General features: G+C 37.6%; 1 protein-coding gene across 4 annotated transcripts in view; it reads right to left on the bottom strand.

Annotated features, from left to right (window-relative positions):
• Positions 1–8752, bottom strand: part of LOC135198828 (protein RER1-like) — a 49498-nt gene extending 40746 nt beyond the window's left edge. The window contains exon 1 of one of the 4 annotated variants that reach the window (XM_064226829.1): positions 8693–8752. The gene's annotated coding sequence lies outside the window, so the exon portion shown is untranslated. Of the gene's footprint in view, positions 1–8427 lie in introns of all 4 variants that reach the window. The other 3 variants (XM_064226815.1, XM_064226821.1, XM_064226808.1) reach the window with 3 other exon arrangements.
• Positions 8753–9568: the final 816 nt, after the last annotated feature.

Consider the following 9568-nt stretch of genomic DNA (forward strand, 5'->3'; position numbering starts at 1 on the left):
AGAAACCAAGATCCTTTAATTCACAATTGAATTCAATGGAAATAAATATGAAATGATTGTACTTACAATTCAGTTTCACTAGATAAATAGAAAAAGAAAAACACAACCATGCGAAAGCAACGACGAAGCGGGCAGAGAGCGATGATACACGTCTACATGCCAGCAGGCCGAAAGCAAAAGTGATTTGTTTACCTCCCAGTCGCGCGCGCCTGTCTGACAAGCAGTTAACTACCGAACCCCTTGTTCGAAAGCTTACGACCTATCCAGCTGCCGCTAGTACCTTCCTATTGTAAAAGGACCGAAGGTTTGTATGCCGTGTCGGAACAACTATAAAGAAAAACCGCAACTGCCATAGTCTAGGCCGCAGCGGAATAGTACCCTAGAACTACCTTGATTTTTCCTACAGTTTTAGTGCTTTTTATGAAGCAGCAGTGCAGTAGTTATCTTTTGACAGTCAACTGTTATGTACCTCTTATTGCTAGCCAACAATGATGGGGGATTGAGAATTCGAGGTTTTGGGTAAGGGAGAACTAACGTAAATAAAGCGGCCATATTTCTATTCTGGTAGAGACCGAGGGATACGCATACCTTCAGGGAGTCATATGTTCCACGGAAGGGAGCGGCCGAGTGGAGGTGCGGTACTTGGGTTGGTGGGTGTAGATACAATTGGTAGGGGTAGGGGGGAATGTTAGGTAAAGAGTCTGGTAATGTTAGGTACAGAGTCCTGGGTTTAAGGCACCATGTTTATTATTCACCTCTTGGGGATGAATATTAAAAAATCAATAGGCTCTCTATATACACAAAAGACGATCAAAACATAAGTTAAAGATAATAAATATTAGTACAGTCACCAACTTCCAGGATCCAGGGTACAGTGGCAGTGTTCACAGCTGCCAAAAATAAAGAAAAAAAAAATAAAAGTCTTGTTACTGTAGCCTAACCTCTCACATAATAAGTTGCCTATCCCACCTCATTCTTTCAGGCCCCTAGGCTAACAAGAAAGGCACAGGATATTGGTACGGCAACCGTATCCTGATCGCGGTGGATATTTGTACGGCAATGAATTGCGCATGCGTCAATTTCAGACTTCCTGCCGAACAAATAACAGTGTGGTGGGGGTACGGCAGATTCTGTCAGTGGTGCCGTATTGCGCTACTGACTTGCTGTAGGTATACATACAGTTAGCTGTATCAGTTTACCAGTTGGCTACTCATACTGTATTATGTGACCAGAGTTCGGCTTTTAGGCGGGACAGTCCCGCTTTTTTTAACATCTGCCTTTTTTTTAACTAGCAAAATGTCCCCCCCCCCCCCCCCCCTTTTTGTTTGCTTTTGTGGATTTTGTCCCAATTTTGTTGTGCTACAAAAATAAAACTAGCCTATCCCAATTTTAATGGAATAGTGCTGAAATTTTGTTTAATTTTGTCACTTCACTAGCTGGTAAATTCTACCATCTTCTCCAACAGTTGCAATACCCAATGAAGGGAATTAAAAGAATATTGTAAAGTGTATAAAGGCAGCCCTTTGCAACTGCCGATGTCGGGCAGAATAAAGGGCCAAGTAAGTCACCAAAGGTACGATGGTAGTGTATATATTTATATATAATCCTCTTTGAATCTCCTCTTCAGAGTTCTTTTCAGGGCCAATTCGATCATTCGTGACCTACAAGGGGGAAACACCAGCGACTACCAACCCTTATCACAGAAGACAGGTCTTATTCACTCGATATTTAAGTGGTGAAACAAGAATACAATTACAACTCCAAGCATACCATTCAAAAGATTGAAGTTTCGTCAACATCATATGATATATGAAAGCCCATACGAACTAAAATAAGCATGTGACGCTCTTCGTAAAATATGTTTTCATGGTAGTTTTGAAATCCAATATGGCGGCTACTGTGTGGATGTACAGGTTCTGATCAGTGACGACCACCATTTTTCCCAGCCTTCCCAGCACTCATTTGAACAATGTTAGCGTATATATGTAACGTTTATTGATCTTACTCAAGATTGCAGTTGTAATCAGCACAATAAAACTACATTTTGTTGCCTATATTACTGAAAGTATGAAACTTTTTATTCCCGGGGTCATGGTTTGAACCAAATTCATTTTTAACTTGTAATCGGTGGTTTTTATCCTTACTGCCATCACAACTGAAACTCCACAGTGCTTATTTGATTGTTATTATACACATTTTGGTCTCAATTCACTCCACATTGCACTTTAAACATGTTGCTGTTCCTGGTTCCTAAGCGCGCACAGGCCACAAACACAGTTACGAACAGCAGACGACGAAACTGCAAAGTTTTATTCCCTAAATTTACTTTACTCGTTATTTAGTTCAACTTTACTTTATTTAAAAATTTTAATTTAATTCATGTATATTATCCCTTTTTTGCAACCAAATTACCCCAAAAAATAACAGATATTTCTAAAGAAGATACAATCCAATGTTTCTAACCTTTTTGTACATCTGGCTGCCAAAAACCATAGAGGAACAACTAAGGATAAGTGGATTACTGTATATATATATTTTTTTGCTTTTTTGTTTTTGCTAGCACTTTCCATTGATTTAAGTCTACATTAGTATTTTGAATTTCTTTAATAACAGTATGCCAGAAATAAATGTAACCTTTAATGTTTGCATACTAAGAATGGCAAAATCATCGTTGCCACATTAGTGGAGGCTTCACACATACGCTGATTCATTATTATAAACTGTTTCCATGAATTCTAGTTGTCATAGTAATGCAATAATGATAAAATTGCTTTAATATTTATGTATATATATACTTCCAATACATAGCCTAATTTCACCAATTTCCACGTTTTGTGTAAGTCTTAAACCCAGTTTGGAAGGTGAACACATACCGAATGGCAACAGAGAGAGAGAGAGAGAGAGAGAGAGAGAGAGAGAGAGAGAGAGAGAGAGAGAGAGAGAGAGAGAGAGAGAGAAAGGAAGGCAAAGGAAGGAAGAAGGAAAGGGGTGGCGGTGGAGGGGGGGGAGAGGGTAGGTGGAGCTTTCTACACGTGTTCGTATCCATTTCTGCATAATGGAGTTTTTGTCTCTTGGTACAAGGACAAGTGTTTTTATTCTTTATGATTAGTGATTCGCCATACCCTTATAAATTACGGCACTAGGTGTGATACACTATAGCAAAATCACGTTCTGATACGAGTGTTCGTTACAGGAATAGGTATATATTGCCCAAAAACGTGCTTGCACTGTCGCTGAAACCCATAGTAGGTAAGCTGCTTAGTTGTCAATCAAGTTTTTTGTAATCAAGTATTTTTTACAATCTAACTATTGAATAAATTTGTATTTTTCTCAATCATAACATATGCCCCTCAATGCTAACTTTCTGGTCATTGCAAATTCGGCCCCATAATTTCTTATGGTGCAAAAACAGAGGCCCAGGGACCGAAAACTATTGCGTCACACTACGGAAATAATCCAGCAGTAAAACATCTTCATATACCCAAAAAGTAAATAATAAAGATATATGTGCGCATTACGATTATAACAATTACATGAATAGCTGATAATCTGCATGAATAACTGGTAAACTGTTCTGCAAGAAAGTTGAGTAAAGCAATTATTTACAATAGGTACGAAAGCCAAGATGTCGTGACGTCATAATACAGGACTTAAACTTTCTAATTCCAAAAAATAATTACTTAAATTTGAGTCAGAATCGAGTTACTTTTTCAATAACGAATATTTTAAAATTAATCATAAATATATAAAATATTTATATTTTAATATTTAAAAAAATTATCCAAGTGCATGCTTCGTCGTTGTCTTCTACCAAAACAGTTGTTTACTAACAAACAAGCCGGTGAGGGACCGTTTTCCGATTGTGATGAAATGAAAAGTGGCCCAGCGTCTGTGGGTACAAAGTGGTGTGCGAATTTATCACAGGAAATGGGAAGTTTATTGACACAAGCGACTCCGTAAACATCGAGATGGCGTCAAGCTTCTAAATATTTTGAGTTGTAAGTAAAAATGTTGAACGCGTTTGGTGAGATTTGCACTACGTTTGAGACCGTTTTCAGTACCCTCTGTTTAAATCTTAAAATTTGGCCTTAATTTAATTTCTTCTAACTTTTGGAGAAAATACTTACTTCGAAAGGAGAGTAGAGGTCTTTAGCTCCGTTTCTCACCAACAACAAGTCGCGACTGATGCCCATCTCGGGTGTCAGGACGCGTTATAATGTACTTTTTCGGAGGGTGGCAAGCGTTAATGTAGGTGGCCTGGTTGGCCTGCCGTGGTGATCTACCCTAGATGTCTATGGCTTTTTCCAGCTCGTTAAAGCCTGAAAACATGTTTTCAGCGAAAACTAATGTATTAGGGGGAAACATCACAACAGGCCAACCCTCATCACGGTAGACGGGTCTTATTTCACTCGATATTTAATTGGTGAAACTGAATACAATTGCAACTCTAAGCATAGATTAAAAGGGACTTGAAAGACTGATTTCGTCAACATAATTTGTGGTATATGAAAGCCCCATAACGGAAACTAAAATAAGCATGTGAGCTCTTCGTAAAAAATATGTTTTCAAGGCAGTTTTGAAATCAATAGGCGGGCTACGTTTTTCATGGACGGTTCTCATCAGTGACGGCCACCATCTTTCCCCAGCCTTCCCAGCACTCATTTGAACAATGTTAGCGTTATGTATTGTAACGTTTATTGATCTTACTCAAGATTGCAGTTGTAATCAGCACAATAAAAACAACATTTTGTTGCCTATATTAGTGAAAGTATGAAACTTGTTATTCCCGGGGTTATGGTTGGAACTGAATTCATCTACCTTGTAATCGGCGGTTTTATCCTTACTGCCATCACAACTGAAACTCCACAGTGCTTATTTGATTGTTATTATACACATTTTGGTCTCAGTTCACTCCACATTGCACTTTAAACCCAGTTGCTGTTCCTGGTTTCTAAGCGCGCGCTGCCATAACAAACACAATTACAAACAGCAGACGACGACAGACGACGAAACTGCAAAGTTTATTCCCTAAACTGTTTACTTTACTCGTTATTAGTTTAAATTTACATTGTTATTTAAAAATTTTGATTTAATTCATGTATATTATCCCTTTTTTGCAACCAAATTACCCCGAAAAAATTACAGATATTTCTAACGTAGATAAAATCAAATGTTTCTAAAGTTTTCGTACATCTGGCTGCCGAAAACCATAGAGGAACGAATACGGAAAAGTGCATAGAGGAACGACTACGTTTTTTTTTTTTTGCTTTTTTGTTTTTGCTAGCACTTCATTGATTTCAGTCTTTATTAGTATTTTGAATTTCTTAAATAATCGTATGCCAGAAATAAATGTATCCTTTAATGTTTGCATGCTTTAATGTTTGCATGCTAAGAATGGCAAAATCATCGTTGCCACATTAGTGGAGGCTTCACACATACGCCGTTCCATTATTATAAACTGTTTCCATGAATTCTAGTTGTCATAGTAATGCAATAATGATAAAATTGCTTTAATATTTATGTATATATACTTCCAATACATAGCCTAATTTCACCAATTTCAACGTTTTGTTTATAGTCTTATACCCAGTTTTGGAGGGTCAATGTTCGTTACTAAAGAATCTGTAACCTCCTTAAGTCGTTCAGTTGACATAGTAAACCTGAGCCATATTTTCACTCGCTGAAATGACGAATATCCGGGCGGTGAGGGGCAAGTTGGGCCATCCCCTTTGCCCTACGTGATGTACCCATGTTCGTTATTACTAACTAATATAATATTTATTACCTGCAAATATAAACTGTTGTGCATGAAAATTTTTTTAATATTTTTAAACTAAAATTAGAGCATACATAAACCACACAAATTGTCATAAAAATGAAACATAAATCAAGTGGCTATTATTGTTTAAACATGTCTTCGTGATGAAAATTAGCGCACGCACGGATTCCTTCCCAACCTCTCTCCAAAATATTTACCCAACACAAAACCAGCATCACAAAGGGTCCCCCAACCATGTAGGGTATATAGGAGGTTAATAATTAACAATAAACAACACAAACCTCATTCATCAGCAACACTATACGCTATAAGGAGACATGTCTGCCAAATTTTCAAAACAACTTTACACTTGTGTGACAGACCTATTTAATTAATGCTATACAAGTATGAAATATATTTTCTTGTTCATTTTTCGAATTACGATAAAAGAAACAGAGAGAGAGAGAGAGAGAGAGAGAGAGAGAGAGAGAGATAGAGAGAGAGAGAGAGAGAGAGAGTTGAGTGGATCAGTGTATAAATATATCGTCAATGGGCAGGTAACCACCGAGTAAATCGTTAGATATATCCACCAATGTAAACTACTATTATTAGATAGATAGAGGGAAAAAATCATAGAAAATAAGTTTAAACTGCAACAACTTTCAGAGAGAGAGAAGGGAAGGTGAAGGAAGAAGAAGGACACGGGGTGGCGGTGGAGGTGGGGGAGAGGGTAGGTGGAGCTGTTTACTGGTGTGTTCCTATCCATTTCTGGATAATGGAGTTTTGGTCTATTAGTACAAGGACAAGTGTAGTATTCTTTACGATTAGTGATTCACGATACCCTTATAAATTACGGCACTGGGGGTAATGCACTAAAGAAAAATCTCGTTCTGTTACGAGTGTTCGTTACAGAAATAGGTATTGCCCAAAACGTGCTTGCACTGTCTCTGAAAACCATAGTAGACATGCTGCTTAGTTGTCAATCAAGTTTTTATAAACCAAGTATTTTTTACAAGCTAGCTATTGAATAAATTTGTATTTTTCTCAGTCAAACATATGCCCCTCAATGCTAACTTTTCCCTTTCTTTTAACGACTTTCTGGTCATTGCAAATTCGGGCCCCATAATTTTCTTATATGGTGCGAAAACAGACAGAGGCCCATGGACCGAAAACTATTGCGTCACACTACGGCGATAATCCAGCAGTAAAACATCTTCATATATCCAAAACGTAAATAATAAAGATATATAAGCGCATTAACGATTCTTATAACAATTCCATGTATAGCTGATAACAATCTGCATGAATAACTGGTAAACTGTTCTGCAATGACAGTTGAGTATAGCAATTATTTACAATAGGTACGAAAGTCAAGAGTCGTGACGTTCATAACATAGAACTTGAAAGAACGTTCTAATTCAGAAAAATAATTACTTAAATTTGAGTCAGAGTCGAGTTACTTTTTCAATAACGAATCAAATTTCAAAAATTAAAATCATCATAAATATGTAAAATAATTGATGTTTTACTACTTATTTAAAAATTAGCCAAGAGCACGCTTCTCGTTCATCTTCTACCCAAACCCAAACAGCTGTTTACGCCTGGCTTGTTGTTGATGAGAAATCTTGTGATAAAAGTGCTCCAGCGTCTGTGGGTACAAGTGGTGTGCGGATTTATCACAGGAAATGGTTAGTTTATTGACACAAGCTACTCCGTAAACATCGAGATGGCGTCAATCTTCTAAATACCTCGAGTTGTAAGTAAAAATGTTGAACGCGTTTTGGTGAGATTTGCACTACGTTTGAGACCGTTTTCAGTACCCTCTGTTTAAATCTTAAAATTTGGCCTTAATTTCTAACTTTGGAGAAAATACTTACTTCGAAAGGAGAGTAGAGGTCTTTAGCTCCGTTTCTCACCAACAACAAGTCGCGACTGATGCCCATCTCGGGTGTCAGGACGCGTTATAATGTACTTTTTCGGAGGGTGGCTTGCATTGATGGTAGGTGGCCTGCTTGGCCTACTGTGATGTTCTACCCTATTCTGCGGTTCATGCTGTTCCGTCGCCATTTTTCTTGCTACCACTGGTATGCCCTAGGCGGTAAACAAGGGTTCGCGCATGCGCAATTCACTGCCGTACCGATGTCTACCGTGATCGGGGTACGGCTGCCGTACCAATATCCAGTTCGAACAAGAAAAAGCCTAGCCTAGGTAGAAATGGCGAATTAGCCTAGGTACCACCAACGTTACAGTATCACTGAACAAATTTAAACAAATGATAGCTAGGTAAGTATATTAGTATATTAGGTAGTAGGCTACATGGTATCCAGGTCAAAGCATGGGTCCGGTTCATTAGCCTACACCTCCTTAGCTTAGGACAGGGTAACCAACCACCAGGCCAGAGTTCCTTACAAATCAAGAAAATAAACGCCTATATAGACTAAACGTCAACAGAACCACACCGACATTTTTAAGTTTAATATGAAGGTACCATTACACAGAACGAAGCCGCATACCTTAAGCATCCTTAAGCCTACGAACGACTGTGTTCAGTTTGACACGGTAAAAAATCATGCAGTGTTATAGCCTAAACCTAATTGCTAACGCCAAGATTGACCCTTGGCCTGATTAAAAATGACAACCCCACAATAAATTCACAGCAGTGAGCTCACCTGTTAACGTAATAAATACGATATATCTTAATAAATAGGAAATATTGTGGCACTTTACGAATCACCGGAAAGGACGTGTCTTCCAATGACAAGGTGCCACATACGCTTTGTACACAAACAATCGTTTTCACATTTGTATCATCATCGTCTCACAATTAAAAACGGCAAATTCCAATAACTGAAGCTCTACGGCTCGCGTGTAATTTACTTCGAAAGATGTTTTCAACAGTTTTTCAATCTATTACAGGGCAGGGAAAACATTTACCTCCATTCGTGACGTCACATCCGACTGTCATAGCAAGTTCTGTTTACATGGAGAAACTTCGTTGGCCACGATTACTATAGTGAGTAAGTTTACCAGCCAATAGATGGCACTAACGTTACTTTTCGGTGTCGAATCTCATCAAATTTGACGAATTAGTCCAGTTGTTGACCTATATAAGGGGTCATTTAAATGTCATACAACACAAAAATAGTATTATGCAACGTTTAATCTGTATAACGCTTCATTTAGATATCATGGCAAAATAGTATTTTGCTTGGTATTACAGTGTTTCATGAGTGGATGTGTTAATGTTACCTTGACACATCACACAGTAAGGAAATTCGCCTTCTATTCATCTGATGGTAGCAAAATATATTGATAACATATTAATTTCTCAGGAGCAGAAGTAACCACACACTGAAAGTAAAATATTTAACTGAATTAAAACAAATTGTGTATATGAAAAGTGACATAGATGATTAATCTGCAACAAACAGTTCCTGATTGACAGGAAGTCCGTTTACTACATTATAACCTTCAAGTCGAGCTTTAGTACGAAATTAACAAAATATTAGTGAATTTGATTTCTCAAAAAGTTCATATTGCAATGAAACACCAATATTATGTATGATTATTTCATCATACTGCTTATAGACTTATAGTATTACATTTCCGCACCAGTTCCAGTTTTCTTGAATGTATGTCAAAATGCGGCAACAGACCAGCCCCAACGTTCATGATTTGTGTGCATGTATTAGATTTGCAGTATATACACTTTTTTAACTACAGGATAATTATCATTTCTTGGGTACGTCCAACATACGACTGATGATTTTTTTTTATTTCTGGAACTTTCTTTCTATGAATCAGTGTATT

Source organism: Macrobrachium nipponense, chromosome 23 (assembly GCF_015104395.2).
Source record: "Macrobrachium nipponense isolate FS-2020 chromosome 23, ASM1510439v2, whole genome shotgun sequence".
NCBI classification, from domain to species: Eukaryota; Metazoa; Arthropoda; class Malacostraca; order Decapoda; family Palaemonidae; genus Macrobrachium; species Macrobrachium nipponense.